This window comes from Rhinopithecus roxellana, chromosome 8, assembly GCF_007565055.1.
Source record: "Rhinopithecus roxellana isolate Shanxi Qingling chromosome 8, ASM756505v1, whole genome shotgun sequence".
NCBI lineage: Eukaryota > Metazoa > Chordata > Mammalia > Primates > Cercopithecidae > Rhinopithecus > Rhinopithecus roxellana.
Window position 1 is genome coordinate 85,475,542 of NC_044556.1, and position 21,656 is coordinate 85,497,197.

General features: G+C 40.6%; 1 pseudogene; it reads right to left on the minus strand.

Annotated features, from left to right (window-relative positions):
- Positions 1 to 1,024: 1,024 nt before the first annotated feature.
- LOC104657342 lies at positions 1,025 to 12,113 on the minus strand (annotated as a pseudogene).
- Between the last annotated feature and the right edge of the window lie 9,543 nt (positions 12,114 to 21,656).

Here is a 21,656-nt window from a genome sequence, read left to right on the forward strand (position 1 = left end):
GGGAATGACGAAGATGTTCATTATCTTGATTGCGATAATGAGTTCTCAATTACATACATACATCAAAACAGCAAATTTTATGCTTTAAATATGTACATTTAAGTTATACCAACTACACCTCTATAAAGCTGTTTTTAAAAGTAAGGCAAGCTACAATTTTTACTTTGCTTCAAAAAATTAAACTAATTTTTTACTTAAAGCAAATAAACAAACAAAAAACACTGCCATTTAAGTACTGAGTGTGATAGAACACAAAATTTCACTGAGACACAAACATAAAGCAGAGAAAAATCCAAGACTACCCATCATTTGTTAGCAAATATAAATCATTTGGGGAAACGCTGAATATTGTACACACCATATTTCACTCTCCACCCTCAGTTCCATCTTGGACATTCTATGTGTACATTAGTATGCAAAAGACTCCACAGGTCCTGAGGAAGGAAACTTACTTGACTGGCCCAGGCCCATTTTTCCCAGATAACTATTAGTATTCCATAGAACTAGCATCCATGGGTACACTTTAGAAGACAATTTTATAGACTGTAGGTGTCAGCAGACATCAAGTGAGGGTGATAGGCATAGCAAGGAAAAGAGGGATTACTTCCAGCCCTAATATTTTATTAATCTAAGACACTCAAAAGTTGGACTATTAAGCTAGACCCAAGTCAAGATCAAAATACATGCTAGAAACACTCTCAGAACATTTTAATTACATTTTAAATGTCATAAAAAGGGGGAGGAAATAAAAAGAGATGATAAAGTCCAAAGTCAATAGACAATTTGCCTTTGCTTCTTACAGGTTTTACCATATTCTGTCCTTGACAAATTTCTGTATTATCTTAGCTGTGAATTAATCTCTATGCTTTGCAGACTAAGTTAATCCTTCTGTAAATTTTACATCTTTATGGTTCCATGTCTAAAAGGATAACCATCACCAAGTTATAAATGCAAGCAATAATTTCTAATTTCTTTTTTTAAAGAATCTCTAAAAGTCATTTTAATTTGCATTATATATTTCTCTCTACTGTTTTAGAGAGACAGAGACCAACTTTTCATTTTCAAGGATTGATGGACAATCATTCATGAGCTCTTGAAGTTTAATAACAGAAAACTGTACTTGTTTTTCAAATCATTTGGCTACTGTAAGAAGCTGCAGGTCACAAAATGCACATTCAGTAAACTACAGTCCTATTGGCAAACCTCGGTTTGAGAGTGCAACAGGAATACTCACTGCTGGCAATCCTGCCATGTTTAGAACCTGTGTGAGAAACTATCATCCCGGGCACTTCTTGTTCTGTTGTCTTCTTTGATGAACTCCAAGTATGGTACTGCCTCACTCAAGGTGGTGGGAGTTAGCAAGACATCTACTCCAGAGTTAAAGGCATTCACAAAATCATTAGCAATGAGGTATCTCACCTTCTGTGCTTTGATGAAATAATTTTCATAGTTTTTTTTAAACAAGAAAAAGTTTCCTGAGAAAATTCTTCCTCTCACCACATCATTGAATCCTTCTTGTCAGGTTGCAGCGTACCTGGCTTCACTGGACACATCAATTTCACATCTGTGACCATATTGTAGCCCATCAAATCTTGCCATATTTGATGCCACTTCGAATGTGAGCAATACATGGTAGCAGACAACTGAATAACTGGTGTGAGGAAGGGATGCTTCAATTACTTTGGCCCTCACAGACTCAAAGAGGTCAGCAACTTTGGACTGAAGAGATTGTACTTCACTGATAATTCTGGTACAAGATATTTTTTGGAATTCCTATACATCGTTTGTTTACATCTGTCAAACTGGGAAGTATGAATGGTTTAACAGGATCTTGTACTGTGGTAGAATCCTTGGGGTCATGTCCAGCCAGTACACCCAACACAACTGCTGCATCATCCACACATCTGGTTAAGATTCCTGGCAGATCCATCAAATTCACCAGGGAAATGAGACCATGACGGGAAAGTAAGCCATAGCTTGGTTTGAAACCAACAGGTTTAATTTTCCTCAGATCTGTATTCCCATATTCCTATTATAGTTCATGACACATTGCATTATAACTATATGTTAATGTATCTGTCTTCTTTGCTCCTGAAGGCAGACATTGTCTTATTCAACACTCAATAAATGTATTTTAAATTGAATTATCATCATTAATAATATATTAATGGTTTTCCTCAAAACACACACACTCTCTCTCTCCCTCACACACACACAGAGGGAGGGAGTGGAAAGGGGGAGAGAGAGAGAGAGAGAGAAACTTAGGAGGAGCTATAAGAGAAGGTTACAGTTTTAGCTCTTGCCTTTTCATGGATTACAACCTAAGACAGATAATAAAGAAAGACATGGATGATCACAGTGAACTTCCATAGTATACACCTGAAAAGGAGGCAGTCAACGAACAGATAAGATAGTAAATAAATCAGGACTTTTGCCTGGAGCAGTTGAAGCAAAAACCCTAGTACAAAAAAAAATTACATTGGCTCACAGACCTAGAAAATTCAAGAAATGTATCTGACTAAAGGTACAGCTAAACCCAGGGTTTCAGATTATATCGCTTGGATGTCTAATATCCATTTGAAGCCTAACATGTCAAAAACCTGAGCTTTTTCTAATCATCCTCCAGAATCCACTCCCCATTGTGCCTTCTGCATCTCAGGAAATGGCAGCTCCATTGCCTCAGTTATTCAGGCCAGGAACCCTAGAGTCAGTCTAGATCCCTCTCTTTCTCTGACTCTCCACATCAAATCCTTCATCATACTGTAGGCTGCACCTTCAAAATACATCCTGAATGCAATGTTCTTACTACGTCTCCTAAACCAAATCATTCCTCACCTAAATAAATATCCTTTGCCTTCCTAGGGTCACTTTTCAACATAGACCAGAAAGACAGTTTAAAGTAAGTCAGATCATGTCTCCTCTTTGCAAAATCCTCCATTGCCTTCTCATCTCACTCCACACAAAAGCCAAAATCCTTACAATGGCCTCCAAGGCCCCATGCTATAGGCTTCCCTCCCCTCTCATCATCACCTCCTCATCTCCCCCTCACTCTGCCCCCACCATACTGGTCTCCTTGCTCTTCTCTTACTCAAACAGACTGAGCATGTTCTCATTCTCAGGCCTTTGCATTTGTTCTTCCCTTTGTCCAAATATGCACTTCCTGCAGATGTCTGCATTGCTCACACTCTCATCCTGCAGACCTTTTCGTAAAATCATTTTCTCAGAGAGGCCCTCGCAAGCTGTTCTTTCAAAACCACAACAATCCCTACCACCCAATTCTCTATTTTCCTTCCTCATGGTTTATCTCCACAGCACTTATCAAACATGCTACCTAATGTACTGAATTGTGTTTATTGTCTGTCTCGCCTTGCTAGAATGTAAATTCCTTTCTCCATTGGCAGATACCCATGTGTTCCAGGAAGAGATGATGGACAGTTGCTCCTTTTCCACCACAGTTTAGTGCAGCATTGAACTATGTCACCTGGACCTGAAGTTTTATAGGATTTCTTATCAAAAAAACGATTCTTTCAGCTTTTTCCAGTGTTCCCTTTTCCACTGGGGGTCAGCCCTAGTCCTGGAGCCAGGATGTAGAACAAGACACCATCCCATCCCCAACTGGGACCATATAATATCCACCCTCCCTGCTTTGATAACAGAACTCCCGAGTCTCAGCTGGCAGCCTATGTGGCCATGTGCATAAACCCTGAACAACAGAATGTGAAAAAATGATGTGTGCCACCTACGAGTTGTACCCCTGAAAAGAAATGTGTAAGTACTTCCCTGACCCTTTCTCTTTGATTTCCCTGTTGCTGGTGAAATAACAAGAATTATCATCTGCCTTGGACTCTGAGGCGGGAGCTCTAAGTGGAGGATTTCACTGTCACCTGGCAGCCCTGGACCACCTCCTCCTGTACAGTGATACAAGGAAGAGAGAAACTTCTATCTCAGTTAAGCCATTATATCTTGAAGTTTATTTGTTATAGCAGCCTGGCTAAAACCCTAACTAATACAAAAATTACATTGACAATGTCTTTCTTGCCTTTGGGTATTTGGGGAGCAAAGGAAAATAACTGGGGGTTGAAGAAAGGGAGTAGAAGAGAAATTAAGAACTACTCAGTTCCAGACCCAATTCTGCTACAGAAGCCTGTGGCTTCTCATATCATAAAACATCAGAGCTCCTACTTGTACCGGTATGAAATAGCCTCAAGCAAAACTGCTGATATGCCGTTGTTAGTTAATTTTTAAAGGTTTATATATATGCAAGTGTTAAAAATGTAGACTATTTATGGAAGAATACCAAAAAAATTCTTAGGTGGCTGCCTCTGGAGATGGGGACTGAAGGATAGGAAGACAGTGTTGGAGGAAAAGAACTCACTTTTGGATGCTTTCTGAATGTTATTTCACGTGTAACTACTAAAAAATAACAACATTTAAACCTTAAGAAGTCAACAAGCTAAAACTAATTTTTAGAGAGGATTAAAATCTCAGCTATTAACCCTTTATCTCATATGAGTGATTTTCACCCTTTTTGGGTGACCATAGCTCACAGTGGCACAATGAGAAAAAAATGTCGCATTTTTGAAGGCCATTGTTATCAGTGGATGTGAAAGCAAACTTCCTTTTGGACATAAGTATGCATAGCTTTCAAATGGCACAAGAAAAATCAGGTCTTTCCTCAATGTATTTTTTTGTTTGCTGCCAGTGGAAGCAGAAATCACCAGCAGCCTAGCATCCTTGAAACTTTCCCTCCTTTCCCCCGACATCATCATCATTTTATAAAGGTCATCCCACAATGAATGGGTTGCCAAGTCAGGGTGAAGGCAGCTCCACCATGGCCCTCATTACGCTGATCTGTGCTGTCTTCCATCCCTTATCAGCAGCAAAGTCAGTATTTCATCTGGGAGCTAAAATTAAGTCATCACCCCTCCTGTGAGCAACGCTCCTCCTGAAATAAAAATTTTACAACATTAGGTTGGAGGAGGATCACTTAGCATTTGAAAACACTTCCCCTGTGACCTTGAGCTTTTACCGCTTGGGAGCCAAAATAAAATCTCTCAGGCAAGATTTATGAATAAATAATTAACCATGAAAATAAAAGCAGCACTGAAAAAGAAGTAGGTCCTTTCCATTTACAGCCAAAGTTGGGGTGTGTGTGTGTGCGCGCGCACGCGCACGTGGGTGTGTGTGTGTGTGTGTGTGTGACTTTCTCTTTTATGCACACGGTGTTTTCAAGAAAAAAAAATCCAAGATATAAAAGCCTGACCTAACCACAGGAGCCATAAGACATTCGGACAGATTCTGCATGGCCTGCTTCTTCCATGGGCCTTCCTGGAGCCTCAGAAAGTACCCAGGCCACCCAGACAGTGAGCAGCAACGACAGCCCTCACTGCTCTCCATCCTCCTGGGATGGGCTTCTCCCCACCCCACTCCACCCTTCCCAGCAAGAGCAAGGGGTGTTTCCCCAGTGGTCCACCTGCCAGCCAAGGTGGGTCTGAAGGAGAGGCAGCAGGAACTGAGTCCCGCAGAGAAGACTCTGGGCTCACACATCCCCCATCTCAGAGCAGGGCTCTCTAAAAGCAGTTCACCCAGTGAAACAAAAATGACAACACTGGGGAACACTCAGCTCAGTTTCAAGGCAACCAGGAAAAATAATCACAAATTAAGAGAGCTCTCTCCCTCCTTTAAATGCAAACTCAGCATGTGGAGGAGGAACGCAGTCCAGTCTTGGGTTCCAGCTGTCACAAGCTCTCTCTGAAGAACTGCAGTGCCTTCCTCTTCCTGAAATGCTCACCTCCTGGTGAGCTGCCCATTCCAGTTCAAGCAAAGAAAACACTTCCAGCATGAATGACAGGAATTCAAAGAGATGAGGCCTTGCTGCCTCCCGGTGAGAAAACTGACTGAGGGGCAAAGAGCCCAGGGATCTCCCTAGCCTGTCCCAGGGCGCACAGTCTCTGAGGAAGCATGAGTCTTGAACTTCATCCTAACGTTGGAAATCTAAACTTTTTCTTTTTCCTCTTCATAGCATCTATTGTTTTTCTTTAGACTGCTCTAACCTGCCTCCCTGCTGACTCATTTTTGTCATGTATTCTCTGAAGCAAGATAATAGACCAAATTATTCTGAAGCATAACTGCCTGTTAAAAGTCAGAAAAAGACCTTGCCCAGCCTCCTCCTCTGAAACAGACACTCCTCCACAGGGTGGACGGGAGGCAGGCCAAGCCTACAGGCTGGTGGAGAGCCCTGTTCCTGCAGATAAAAGTGGCAGAAACACTCCTCCCATCAAAAGAAGTCAAATGAAGGTTAATCTTTTACATCCCCAATCTTCCCTTCAGAAAGGAGGTTAATTTTAAGAATTCCTCTAGCAGTTGAATAATCCCTAAGGGTTCTTCTGTCTTCAAGATTCCAGGATTCCCAAGCTTCCTACTTTGCTCAGGAGGTCTTTGGTGACTCTGCATTTCCATGACATTTATCAATATTAAAGTTCCCTGAAGAACCTTAGGAGACAGGATTAACAAAAGCACTTTGTCTTACAGTTAAAACTGTAAGACAGTATTAACAAAAGCACTTTGTAAACCCTATGCATGCTACTAATGGCAGTTTGCTCGTCCAAAAAACTGCTCACTTCTGTTTCCCTATATTCCAGAAAAACTTCAGCTGCTATTTACCTTATTCTTAAATCAAGTTTTTTATTTGTTTCTTGCCTTAGATATTTTTAAGCAGCTCCACTGAGGTATAATTGGCAAAGAACAAACTGCAAATATTTTAATTATACACTTTGAGAAGTTTTAATAAATATAAACACCATGAACAATCTCTATAATCAAGATAATAAACATATTCATCATCCTTAAAAGTTTTCCCAGGCCCTTCTTACATCAATTTACGAGCAAAATAACATTGTTTCTTACCCTAGACCTAACCATAATTAGCTGTGTGACCTTGAGCCTCTTTGCAAGTTTTCATCTTTTCACCTGTTCAAGGAGAGAATTGTATCAGATGATCTTCCTAGTCCTCCAAGACAAAGCCTTCTATGAATCTAGGCTTGAAATCAACCTTCAAGGACAGAGATCACCCGTGAATTTCCTCATTGTTTTTTCTGGCCACAAAATTTATTCTCAAGCTATGGCACTCATGATGATACACATGGCATCATAATATTTATTTTTGTTTCTAAGTAGTTCTACAATGTTGCCTCTATAATAGGACCACTTTCATGGGCCAGTGACCTGCGCAGCCACACATCCTCAGAAGGGCCACGCGGTTGAAGTTCAATGCTCTGCAGTTGCCATCTTGAAATTCTTAATAATTTTGTCTTTGAATTTGTGGTTAGTAAATGAAGTCTAATGAGACCATGGAGCTGCAGGCTTGAAGCTTTGACTCACATACGCTCCTACGTGCCACCACCTCCCTACCTGCTTGCCTTTTCAGACAGGCTCTCAGCAGTCCAGTCCCCAACCCCTGGTGTCCTGGCGCAGTCTGACCTCCTCATTCCTGAGACCAAATTGCATCAACAGAACACGACTGCATTCTACTGTCATTCTTTACCCCAAGGAGTGAGAGGATCAGGGTTAGACACTCACCCCATGGCATCTTGGGATAGGACAAGATAGCATCCATCCTGCACCAGGCTGACAGCACCACTACATGTTTGGTGGGTGACCAGTGGGGAGGGATGTATCATCCACCTCAGTCTAGGTACCAAGTACATCCAGGCAGGGGTTAGAATAGAACAGCCAGCATGTAGGAAGGGGAGACTGACTTTGCCATCCCATCCAGCCCCATATTTTCATTTTGCACTGGGATCCACAAAGTATGTGCTTTTTAAAAGAATACTATGAATATAAATTGCCTGTTGCAGACCAGGAATCAACAAGACAGCCTCCCATCTGTGCCCTTTCAAGAGGTCATGCAGGAAATAACATTGTATAGTGCTAAAAGCAATGACTATTTAATGATCCTCTGGCTCTTGATCATCCTGTCACTCAGGGACAGGCAAAGACAGGTGAAGAATCTCCAGCTGGTTTAAAGAAAAGTGTGAAATGGTGTTAGCCAAGCTGGAGCTGAGCTATAGCAAACTCCAGGCTGGATCCTGCCTCTAAATTGCATCTAAGTATATGCTAAGCCTACCTGGTCTGCTCTCAAATGGGGACTCCGCCCCTCCTCTCTGGATAACTCTCCCACCACCTCACTGCTGCCTGAGATGGCTTGGTTTTAAAAGAAAATAGTATCTGTATTAGTTTACTAGGGCTGCCATAGTAAAGCACCACAAACTGGGAAGCTTAGAACAGCAGAGCTTAATTGTCTCACAGTTCTAGAGGCTAAAAGTCCAAGATCAAGGTGTCAGCAGGACTGATTCTGTCTAAGGATTGTGAGGAAGAGTCTGTTCCATGCCTCTCTCCTAGCTTCTGGGAGTTTGCCTGCAATCTTTGCCATTCCTTGGATTTTAGATGCATCACAGCAATCTCTACCTTGATATTGACATAGTGCTGTTCTTCTTCTTATAAAATTTTCCCGTTTTATAAAAGCAAATTCATGTTGGATTAGGAATGCACCCTACCCCACTATGACCTTATTATAACTAACTAATTATATCTGCAATGACCTTATTTCCAAATAAGGTCACATTCTGAGTTGTTACAGGTTAGGACTACAACATACATTTTGAGATGACACAATTCAACCCGTAACAGGAGCCCTGAGTAGACCATCAGAGACAATGCTTCAGTAAATAATTATTCCTGGGAGAGGAAGCACGCTGGCTGACTCAAAATTCACACTAAGAGTGAGCAAGTTTCGGAGAGAAGAGAAAGCAAAACCTAAGGTCCTTTGGCTCTACAACACAGTTGGGGTATAGAAGAAAAGGTTGGAGGGAGAGAGAAGAAAGGGCAATAAAGTATCCTCACAGAATACAGGCATAAACAATGTAAAAAAGAGTGACAAAGCCCAAGGACAGCCTTTACTGGCTCTGCAAAAGGCTCAGTCCTGAGGCTGGAGCATAGTTGCCTTTCTCAAAAGGTTGCCTATCCCCACTGTGTAACTTTACTGTCATTTTCCTAATGTGGAAACTTAAACCAACACACACACACCCAACACATGCACACACACACACGTACACACATACCTACTGTCCTCTCTAATAATGTTTCCTTTGCTGCCACAAAGGCCTGTTTCTCTTCCAAAGCAAGTTCTTCCAGAAACTGCTCCTTTATCACCAACTATGCCCAGAAGAATCAATACTTCTTAACTGTATTAAGCAAAATCCTGCAGCATCTGCAGACCTGGATATCAGAGTCCTGCTAAGAAGGAAGAAAATAAGTTGCAATTGCTGCACTCTCAGAAAAATGGTCATCAATTTAAAGCTTCTTCGAATATACTCCAGTATATTACAGTGTACATACAAAATGGCGGGTGGGTATTTTAAGTCCTCTTAGGAGCCCCTAAGTTATCACCAGTCAAAACCAGCACCTATAATCTCTTCTACAATCTTGCTTTTGTAAACAACATGCTGTGGTGTCAGCTGTCTGTAATAAGAAGACAAGGTAATCGTATGTTCTCAAGAAAATCCATGCACTTGTTAATGGCCCTAAATGTTCAACAAATTAGCAGACTTTAAAAATTCATTAACACTTCTGTTCTTAATCTATGGATTTGTTCATTTAATAACTGTGAGCTCATAGTAAGGATTTATTAGCATATCACGGGAAATGGTTTGGTTGTGTCCACACCCACATCTCATCTTGAATTCCCATGTGTTGTGGGAGGGATTCAGTGGGAGACAACCGAATCATCAGAACAGGTCTTTCCTGTGCTGTTCTTGTGACGGTGAATAAGTCTTATGAGATCTGATGGTTTTATAAAGAGGAGTTTCCCTGCACAAGTTCTCTCTCTTTGTCTGCCACCATCCATGTAAGATGTGACTTGCTCCTCCTTACCTTTTGCCGTGATTGTGAGGCCTCCCAGTCATATGGAGCTATAAGTCCATTAAACCTCTTTTTTGTGAATTGTCCAGTCTTGGGTATGCCTTTATCAGCAGCGTGAAAACAGACTAATACACCACAATTGCTATTTGGAGGATCTGGCCAGGTGATGCGTAAGATGGGGTTTTACTTTTCTAAACCTGTGTATGTTGAAATCCTTTGCAAGGGAAATTAACCAAGTCTTGTCCAGAGGTGAAGCAACATGGTTTTGAATGGTCCAGCACTACAGAATAATAATTGACATAAATAAATATCAAACTCTTTGCATCTTCCCAAATGCTCTAGGAGGTAGGTCCTATCATTATTCTCATTGCATTGTCTTAAGCCTTGGTCACATGAAGTCAGGGGCCCACCCTACCCCAGTATGACCTCATCCTAACTTAACTAATTACATCTGAAATGACCCTATTTCTAAATAAGGTCACATTCTGAGCTACTGAAGGTTAGAACTGCAACATACGAATTCTGGGGGTATACACCTCAACCCATAACAAGGGACATGAATAGACCATCAGAGACCATGCAGAGCCATGAAGAAACTGCAGCTGCAGAGAAGCAGCCAGACTGCTGGATTCCAGAGCAAGGAGCTATGTGAAGGGAAAAAAAGAAAAAAAAAAACGCAAGAAAAGGGAGAAATGGAGCTCCTCTATACTTTTCTTTCATGGTGACAGTGACAGAGAAGGAGAAGGAGGGGAGAAAGAGAGTTCCACTCCTTTCCATGGTCAGTATCTTTTAGTTGTTCTTTTTCTCATAGTTTCTAGCCCATTCCTCTGTTTCTGAAACTACAGTTTCATAAGATATTTTGCTGTTATTCCATAATTCTAAACTACCTGACAAGGAGATTCTCAGCCCATAGTAATTTAGGGAATTAGATGCTCTTAAACAGTGGTTGATGTAATAAATATGACAGGCCCCAAGTGATGATCAATGCATATCTAATGCACTCATTTGCTGAGAATTGCTTGAAATCAGTGGACTTCGCAGTAATTAACATTGTCTATATGCACATACACACAAACACCATGGCCAAACATCACATTAAAGAGATGGCCTGCTAGAGGAATAAAACAGCAGATCTGTATCAGTCAAAGTAGACTTCCATTACAAAATACCATACATTGGGTGGCTTAAACAACAGAAATCTATTTCTCACAGGCTGGAAGTCCAGAATCAGGATGCCAGCATGGTTGGGTTCTGATGAAGGCACTCTTTTTCTTTTTTTTTTTTTTTTTTTTTTTTTTTGAGATAGAGTCTTGCTCTGTTGCCCAGGCTGGAGTGCAGTGGCGTGATCTCTGCTCACTGCAACCTCCGCCTCACGGGTTCAAGCAATTCTCCTGTCTCAGCCTCCGGAGTAGCTGGGACTACAGGCATGCATCACAAGGCACTCTTACTGGTTTGCAGATGGCCTCCATCTCACTCACATGGCAGAGAGACAGCAATCTCTCTCTTCCTGTTCTTATAAAGCCACCCACCCCATCATGAGGTCCCCACCTTATGACCTCATCTAAACTTAATGTCATCCCAAAGGCCCCATTGCTAAACACCATCACTTAGGGGTTAGTGCTTCAACATATGAATTTTGGGGAGGATACAATTCAGTCATTCCACTCTGGCCCCCTTAAATTTATGTCCTTCTCACATGTAAAATACATTCCTTCCATCCCAACAGTCCCCAGAATCTTAACTCATTCTAGCATGAACTCTAAAGACCAAAGTCCAAATACTCATATCAGCAAAATCAAATATGGGTGAGATGCATATGTTGCTATGATTCACTCTGAGACAAAATTCCTCCCCTTCTGCAAACATTTGAAATCAGACAAGTTTACATGTTTCCAAACTATGAAAATGCGACAGGCACACGATGAACATTCCCATTCCAAAAGGGAGAAATAAGAAAGAAGGAAGGAGTAATGGGTCCCAAGGAAGTCTGAAATTTAGCAAGGCAAATTCTACCAGATCTTAAGGCTCTAGATTAATCCTCTTTGGTTTCAGGCTCTGCCTCATGGACCACCGGGGTGACAATCCCACTTCTGAAGCTCTGTTAGGTACAGGGTTGAACCCTCAAGGCTCCATGTGGCCCCTCTCACAAGATTTTGCAGAGTGGTCCCATTCCCACAGCATTGGTCAGAGGCCATCTAGCCTGTTCAAACCAAGTGGTACCACTGGTAATCTCTGAATTGCCTTCTTGAAGAATAGTGCATGTTCACAGCTAAATGGCTCTATGATCTGGTCCTGTTAAATCAAAGAAGTACAACTGCCTTCCCTAATTTAGTCTCATTTTTTTTTACATTCTCTTTAGTTCAAACTGGCAGGGTCTTTGTTGGTATAATCTCATCTCTATGCTTGGATTCTGTTAAAATGGCTAAGTCAATAAGTCATACCCATGATGTCTTTATCAAATGATTATTCAGCCACATCTTTAATGTTCTCTTCAAAACAAGCTTTTCCATTTTTTGCAATGTGGATAAACTAAGAATTTTCCAAATCTTTAAATTCTGCTTCCTTTTGATTAAGAATTTCTTCTTCATCTCTTTCCTTTTGTATTTTTCTATATGCATTTAGAAGGAACCAAACCACTTTTTCAACACTTTGCTTAGAAATCTCTTCAGCCCACATTTTACTCACAAATTCTACCTTCCACCAAACACTAGAACACAGTTCGGCCAAATTATTTGCCACTTTATAAAAAGGATCATCTTTCCTCCAGTTTTCAATATCATGTTCCTAATTTCCATGTAAGCCCTAATCAGAATCACTTTTAACATCTATTTTTCTAGCACACAACTCAAAACTCTTCCAGCCTCTACCTATTAACTAGTTCCAAAACCACTTCCACATGTTTAGGTATTTGTTATACCAGCACCCCACTTCTTTGTATCAAAATCTGTATTAGCCTGGATTCTCCAGAAAAACAGAACCAATATGTTTTAGACATATAGATAGCTCTACATACAGATATATATTTCAGTTCTGTTTCTCTAAAAAATCCAGACCAATACAGACATGTCTATAGACATAGACATACACATCATATATATAATCCAAATATGTCTATATAGATAGGTATCTATATCTATGTATATATAAACATATAGATAGAACAATTATAACGAACTGACTCACATGATTCTGCAGGCTGAGAAGTCCCAAGATCTGCAGCTGACAAGCTGGAGACCCAAGAGAGTCAATGGTATTTCCAGCCCAAGTTAGAAGGCCTGACAACTAGGAAAACCAGTAATGTAAGTCTTCATCTGAGTGTGAATCTGAAAGCAAGAAAAGAGCAATGTTCCAGCTCGAAGAGAGTCAGGCAGAGAGAAAGAATTCTCTCTTACTCAGCCTTTTTGTTCTATTCAGGTCTTCCATGGATTGGATGAGGCCCACCCACATTGGGAAGGCAATCTGCTTTGCTGAGTCTACTGATTCAAATGCTATTCTCATCCAGAAACACCCTCACAACACACTCAGAATAATTTTTGACCAAATATCTGAGCACTCCAAGGCCCAGTCAAGTCAACACATAAACTTAACCATTACAGGACCCAAGGAGAATAACACAGCTCTCCAACAGAATGGTTTCTGCCTCTCTACCCTATTCCCTACTGATTCTTTCCCTCAGGACCCTTGCTAAGTGTTCTCTTGACCAGATGAAATGGGGAAGGATAGGAAGAGCAGGGAATATAGACAGGATGGATGGAACACGAAGAATTTCTAAATGAGTTTGGGGCCAACCCCCTTTTGAGGTAAAACTCGATTTATAAAGGGGAATTTTAAGTAATCCCCTGTGTTTGGCCTATACTTGTAGTATATTAAGGCATTAAATTGGATTAAAATTATACGTTTAGAATTTTCAAGTAGGTAAGCAGGATCAAGAAGAGACTTTTTATAAAGGAAGGCTTAATAAGCTCCCACAATGTTCCTGGCCCTCATCTGATGCCCCAACAGCCCTTTGAGATAGATATTATTATCCCTACATTACAGAAGTAGAAACTGAGGTAAAGGCGTGTTCCTGCCACAATGGTGAAATAAGGACCGACCCAGGTAGGTGTCATTCCTGGCCTGCCATTCTTCACCACCTCACACCACCTGCTGTCAATTGGCAATGACTCCCCACTCCTTTCTCCACATGTGCACAGCTCTAGAGAACACGTTTCTCTCATCAGAATAAAAAATGAATCAGGGTTTTTAGCACCAGAGCTCTTGAATCAATTAAGGATTTTAATCAGAGATGAGAATTATACAAAACTTCCAGTAGACTCATTCCCAGGCAAATCCCCCTGCCCATGCCTCATCACTTCTAATAAGACCATCATAGCACTTTTAACCCTGGACTCCACAGTTAGTGAGGCATTCCTGATTACTCACATCTGTGGGAGAAATCTCCTTCTTAGGCCCTGAGCTGATGCTCTTCTATAACCCCTTATATGATTTTACGAATTATCCAGGACAGGGTATGTCAAGATGAGAGAAAATAGGAAAACATATTCCAACCTGTGCAGAAGCCATGCAGAAGACATCACGTTTAATACAACTATAATGAAACCAGGGGCTATTACTCATAGTTAATAGAGCTGAATTAAAGAGAGGTGGAACATTTTTCAATTTATCTACCAACAAGGAAGGAATCACAGCACATTCCCACTTCTTGGGGAAATAAGAAAATAGGGTTATTTTATGTGGTCAGACTTTACATACATTTTCCCTGTTACAGTCAATTCCCATTTCAAGAATAAGTTGACAGATGTGTAGAGCTTGTTTCATAGAAATAGACCCCAGTATTTTGTTAAGTAACACTGTCTAACTGATGAATTATTCCAAATAATTATTCCATCTACACTTGTCAGGACTCTCTCTCTAGGACACCAAGGGACGCATATTGACACTTGCATTCTTCATCAATATATTTAATTGCTCAATTCTGCTTTGCATAAAGGGGATTCTTCTCTTCTGCACCAGTGTTTGGTTGAGAAAGCTGTCTGGGAGAAAAAAAAGAAAGAGAGACACTCAGATTTGAATATGTAACTGAGCTCTCCACAACAAACAGCACAATAGAATGAGACCCAAGAGAGCCTCCCAGTGCTGTTCCATCCAGGCCCCAATTCCTCAATAATAAATTTCCTTCCCCCAAAAATAGTAATGAACTCTGCAAAACTGTTAATTGCAGCTTGAAATAGGTAAATCTAAGCTTCCACTTTCCAGAGAGCCTTAATATTGGATATTAAACCATAAGAATAGCCTGAACACTGCTGGCTAGGCACACAGAACACTGCACATAGTAACCTGATGGAGCTTTATGCAGAAATTGTAACTAATTTACACCGCACTGGGTACACATCTTGTTCTCTTTTCACTCCAAGCCATCTGCTGCTTTGTCACCACCACCCGTGGCAGGACATCTCCTCAGCTGCTGCCACTGAGCTGGAATTGTGCCCTCTCCCTGTGATCTGCTATCAACAAGCATTTAGCACTCATCCCTGAATCAGATAGGACTCATTTAATCCAAAGGGGCTTGCTGTGTAGTAACACCTTGGCAGGCTCTGTACTGCTGGGGAGAAAGCAGACTTGGGAGATTATTTCACAGCCTCATCAGATCGAAAATATCACAAAAATCTAGGAAACAATTGTCCCTCAAAATGTATAAGCCAGCAATAAAATGAAAACACATCATAGCACTGCCTGACTTCCACCTCCTGTGAGTGCTTTTTTTTTGTTGATCTGCACCACACAAGGTATTCATTCATTCATTCATTCATTCATTCATTCATTCAATAAACATGTTTCAACACGTCTTCTGGGTTCAAACTCTTAATCTTCACCTTTGACAAGGAGCAGGGAATCAGAAGAGCTCTTTGGACTAGTTCTCACATTCACAAAATGATTCAAATTTAGACTGGTGAAGTTCAGTCCAAATGAAGTTATACATCAGTCCCAGAGATACACTGGATGATTGAAAGAAGAAACTTATCACCCAGACTTTCACTTACATGCAATCACCACAACGCACATGTCTAACATGCTATGAATTGCAATTAAACTCTGAACAGAAAAACTATCTTGTGTCTTCATGCTTTACAGCACGAATTTTTTCTTTTTTTTTTTTTTTTTTCTTTTTTTTTTTTTTGAGACGGAGTCTTGCTCTGTCGCCCAGGCTGGAGTGCAGTGGCGCGATCTCCACTCACTGCCAGCTCCACCTCCCAGGTTCATGCCATTCTCCTGACTCAGCCTCCCAAGTAGCTGAGACTACAGGCGCCCACCACCACGCCCGGCTTTTTTTGTATTTTTAGTAGAGACAGGGTTTCACCGTGTTAGCCAGGATGGTCTCACTCTCCGGACCTCGTGATCCACCCACCTCGGCCTCCCAAAGTGCTGGGATTACAGACCTAAGCCACAGTATGAATTTTTTCAGTGTAAACCTCTAAAATGTACTACAAAAACTTCAGACTTTTGTGTTTTAATATACCGAAAGCCTTTAAAAATGTAAGTGGGCCAGGCAGGGTGCCTCGCACCTGTAATCCCAGCTACTGGGAGGTGGGGATGCTGAGGCAGGAGGATAACTAGAGGCCAGGACTCGAGACCAGCCTGGGCAACATAGCAAGACCTCATCTCTTTAAAAATAATAATAAATTAAATAAAAACAAATAAAATGGAAGTGAATTGGACCCTTTCAATCCCTACAGAAAAGGAAAGAAGAGAAGGGGCTAGAGAAGTGAATAGCAATCCATAAAACAATCTGTCCACTCAATGCTCTGTATCTTTCTAGAGGCTTTTCTGTTGAGTGAGAGCACCCACTAATGCACTTTCTCCCTTACCTTAATATTCTCCCTTTTCCCGTGTCAGAATATCTTCTGGGGGCTTCTAATGAGAGAGCACACTGAACTGATTTTTTAAAAAAGAATCCTCTCTCAAAAATCTTGTTAAATGCTCAATAAAATATAACAAATACTTAAATTCAAAGTTAACCTTGAAAGAAAGAAGTTCTGGGAATAAAGAGGGAATCAAAGTCAGATAGTCAATGAGAGCTGTACTTTCAGGCCTTTTGTCTGTGCTAAACACTTGGATGAACATCTCTATGTATAAAACCTTTTTTCGATTTTGTCTGCCTCATCTCCACCCTCACCTTCCAGAATATATTCGCAGAAGTAATATTCTTTGTATACATGCTTTGTATCTGTGCATCTTCATAGGCTCTGCTTAAGAGGACTTATTTTCTCTATTGTTAGTAAATTTCAAAATGTGGACTGCCAAAACAAACCACTCTGTACCATAGCAAAAACTGCTTTTTGCAGGTGAATGACCAAGCACTAATATGGTCTTTCCACCGGCTACTGATATCAACAGCAAAGAGCTCACAGTGCTGGGATCCTCTGACCCGGCAGATATCTCAGTCCAAGCAGACTGCATTGACCAGGTCTCAGTGACACAGGCAGAAGATGATGGGGAGCCCATCCACTCACTTGTGTTCTTGGTATTCTTGGCTTAACTCATTGCTGGTCCAGTAAGAGTCTTCTTAAACCGAATCTAACTCGTTCTTATTTCCAGCCTGACCGCACTCATCGATCATCGCCACTTCCCACCAACAGTTATTTTTCAACTCATACCCTAAGTGGCAAAGTTCTCCATCAACCCATTATCCATTTCCCCATCTTCCTAACAGAACCTCAGTCTTGGAACAGCAGTGGACACATCCCCGGATCACAGTCGGTTTAAGCCAAACACAGCCATCCCATTCCTCAGTTTCTGAGCCTTCTGATGGGTGACCACAGGCTCCAGTTCTAGCCACTTTGATGCAAAGAGGATGCAGTTTTGGGAAAAGTTTGGGTGTTCTTGATGGAATAGACAGACACAGCTGACAGTGGCTTCTCTTTTCTCCCCTCATGAACATGGATGTAATGGCTAAAGCTACAACAGACAGCTTCAACCAACAGAAGAAAAACCAAAGTTAAGGCAGAAAGGGCACATACAAAAAGACACTGGATCTTTAAGAATGTGGCTGAACTGCTGTTTCCACCCTAAATTGCCAAACTCTAGACTTACTATTTAAGATTATTAAATGTCCTCATTCTTAAGCCACTGGTTTTTGAGTACTCGGGTCAAAACAGCTGAAAGCATTTCCAACTGATAACATCCTTTTAGTTCCTGTATTGCACTCAGAACCACCATGTATGATTCATGGCACCTCCAATATGATGAGTGCCCTGACAGCAACTATCACAATATGCAACCTCCTGTTTGTTTCATTATATATTATCCATTTCCTTTCTAGACTGTAAGCCCTATGGGATCTGACTTATTTATTATTATATTCCCAATAACTAGAAAATTGTCTAATACACAGTAGGCATTCAATAAATAACTATTACTGAATGAGATCAACTGGAATGAGCACATTGGTGCTTAAGCCTAAGGAGGCAGGGGGGAATTAGTTGTGGCTTTGATTGTAATTCAAGGGCCAGCTCTGTTAATACAATATAAGAGAAGTCAATTATGAGAAGTCAGGACTGGCAGGAATCTGTTGATTTGGATAATACCAACCTGGCTGTCCAGAGATCAGAATGAATCCCCTTTCCCAGACAACAGGGACTCTGAGGAAATCTGGAGATCCAACTGACACACTGATCCTTTCTCAAGGTTGGAAGTAGAGCAGGATGTCAAACACTCACTGCTGTCATTGTAACCTTGTAGTTCTGATCTTCCCTTGCCAGTGATATCTGCTGTGCTGGGCTCCTCTGTGGCTCTGTGAACTCATTCTGTGCCTGGAGCTCTGAAGTATGTTTAACAGTGTCCTCCCAAAATTCATGTTCACCCAGGACCTCAGAATGTAACCTTATGTGGAAATAGGGTCTTTACAGATATAATTAAGATAAGGACCAAAATGAGATTGTATTGGATTAGGATGTGCCCTAAATCCAATGACAAGTGTCATTATTATAAGAGACAGAAAATGATAATATTTAGACATGGAGAAGAAGATAGCACAAAGGTGGACACAGACTGGAGTGATGCAGCCATAAGCCAAGAAATACCAAAGACTGTGGGGAGCCACCAGAGCTAGGAAGAGGCAAGGGAGGAATCTTCCTTTGAGACTGTGAAGGGAATATGGCCCTGCTGACCCCTTGATCTCAAACTTCTGGCTTCCAGAACTGTGAGAGAATAAATTGTTGTTGTGTTAAGCTAGCAAGTTTGTGGTAATTTGTTAAGGCAGCCCTAGGAAATTAATACAGGCTCCCAGGGATTCTATTCTGTTCATCTGTTTGTGTGCTGTTTTTAGAAGTATGGCTGGTTTCTCCCTCTCTGGCAGGGTTAAGTACTCCTCCAGCTGCACTGCTAAGGATGAAAGTAGCATGGGTCTCTTCTCTCCCAAGAAGGGCTTATTCCTTTCTGGCCTTTAGTTCAATTAGATTTCTTTGCATCTTCAATTCTCTTGTGCATTTTTTTCAAGGATTATTTTGAGATGAATTCAGCTTTTGTTGTTGTTGTTAGTATGAGAGCAACATTCTTTTGTAAATTTCTAAAGCCTAACCACAAATTTGCATGAAACTTTTTAATTTGTCCTGTCAACTTCAACAAATTTACAAGAAAAAAATAAACAACCCTATTAGAAAGTGGGCAAAGGACATGAACAGACACTTTTCTAAAGAAGATATACATGCAGCCAACAAGCATATGAAAAGAAGCTCAACATCAGTGATCATTAGAGAAATGCAAATTAAAACCCACAATGAAATACCATCTCACACCAGTCAGAGTGGCTAATATTAAAAAATCAAAAAAAAAAAAAAAAAAAAACAGATGTTGATGAAGTTGTGCACAAAAGGGAACACATATACACTGTTAGTAGGAGTGTAAATTAGTTCAACCATTGTAGAAAACAGTGTGGCCATCCCTCAAAGATCTAAAGACAGAAATAACATTCAACCCAGAAATCCCATTACTAGGTACATACCCAAAGGAATATAAATTGTTCTATTATAAAGACACATGTATGCAATGAAATTCCAGCACTATTCAAAATAGTAGACACATGGAATCAACCTAAATGCCGATCAATGACAGATTGGATAAAGAAAATGTGGTACACATACACCATGGAATACTATGCAGCCATAAAAAAGAATGAGATCATGTCTTCTGTGGGAACACAGATGAAGCGAGAGGCCAGAGGCCATTATCCTTACAAACTAATGCAGGAACAGAAAATCAAATACCTCATATTCTCACTTATAAGTGAGAGCTAAATGAAGAGAACTCAAGGACACAAAGAAAGCAACTGGAGCCTACTTGAAGACAGAGGGTGGGAGAAGACAGAGGAGCAGAACCAATAACTACTGAATACTAAGCTTAGTACCTGGCTGACAAAATAATCTATACAACAAACCCCCACGACACAAGTTTACCTATATAACAAACCTGCACATGTATCCTCAAACCTAAAATAAAAAAATAAAAATAAAAATAATTTAACCTGTCCACATTTTAATAAAAGCTATTACATAATGAGTTTATATCTACTTTTTTGTTATTTCCCTTTTTGTAATACTTTGATAAAAATAATCTGAATCAGCATTGGTCTTTTAGAGAAATTTTTCTTTCAGAGGCAGTGGTTTAGCTCATTCAATTAATTAAGAATTTACCTAGTTTTATGCACTCGAGCCCACAATTCCCATCTCTACATTCCTAGAGGATGTAATGGAAGATCTCATCACATTTATTGCTAAAATTCTGATTGATTATATCTACAGAATTCCTTTTTTAAAAAATGTTTTATTTCCATAGGTTTTTGGGGAGCAAAACCTGCTTGGTTACAGCAGTAAGTTTTTTAGCGGTGATGTGTGAACAAATACATAATATTAGATGGAGATACATCTGGCATAAGTATAGCCATAGGTATAGATACAGGTATAGGTATATGCACAGGCTCAGGTATAGGTGCATAGATAACGGGTAACACTAGTTAGTCTTGACTTGCTCATAAGTGAATCCATGCTGGCTTCTGATGATTATTGCTTTCCTTTCTTGGTATTAATGGCAAGAAACCGACACAAGTCAATGTCAACTTATGGATTTCTAGTTTGTGAATCTTTCATTTTTAAATTCCATTTTCCTCTATTAAATCTGGCAATGTATTGTCCTACATCTATTTTCCCAGCAACTCTCTTGTCAAAACATGAATCATATGTCCCACAAGCCCTCTCTCATCCCAGAAAAACAATTATAAAATTAATGCTGGGGGCCGGGCATGGTGGCTCACACATGTAATCCCAGCACTTTGGGAGGCTGAGCCAGGCAGATCACGAGGTCAGGAGATCAAGACCATCCTGGCTAACATGGTGAAATCCCATCTCTATTAAAAATACAAAAAAAAAAAATATATTAGACAGGCGTGGTGGCAGGCGCCTGTAGTCCCAGCTACTCGGGATGCTGAGGCAGGAGAATGGTGTGAACCCAGGAGGCAGAGCTTGCAGTGACCCGAGATCGCGCCACTGCACTCCAGCCTGGGCAACAGAGCGAGGCTCCATCTCTAAAACAAAACAAAACAAAAAAATTAATGCTGGGAATCAAAATGCTATTTTCTATTTTAGATGATTCTCAAGAATAAATGAGATTATTAGAAGAAGATTAGCCTAGTACACTAGCCACAGAATCCATTTCCACTCAGCAGCAAATAACATCATAGCCTAGTT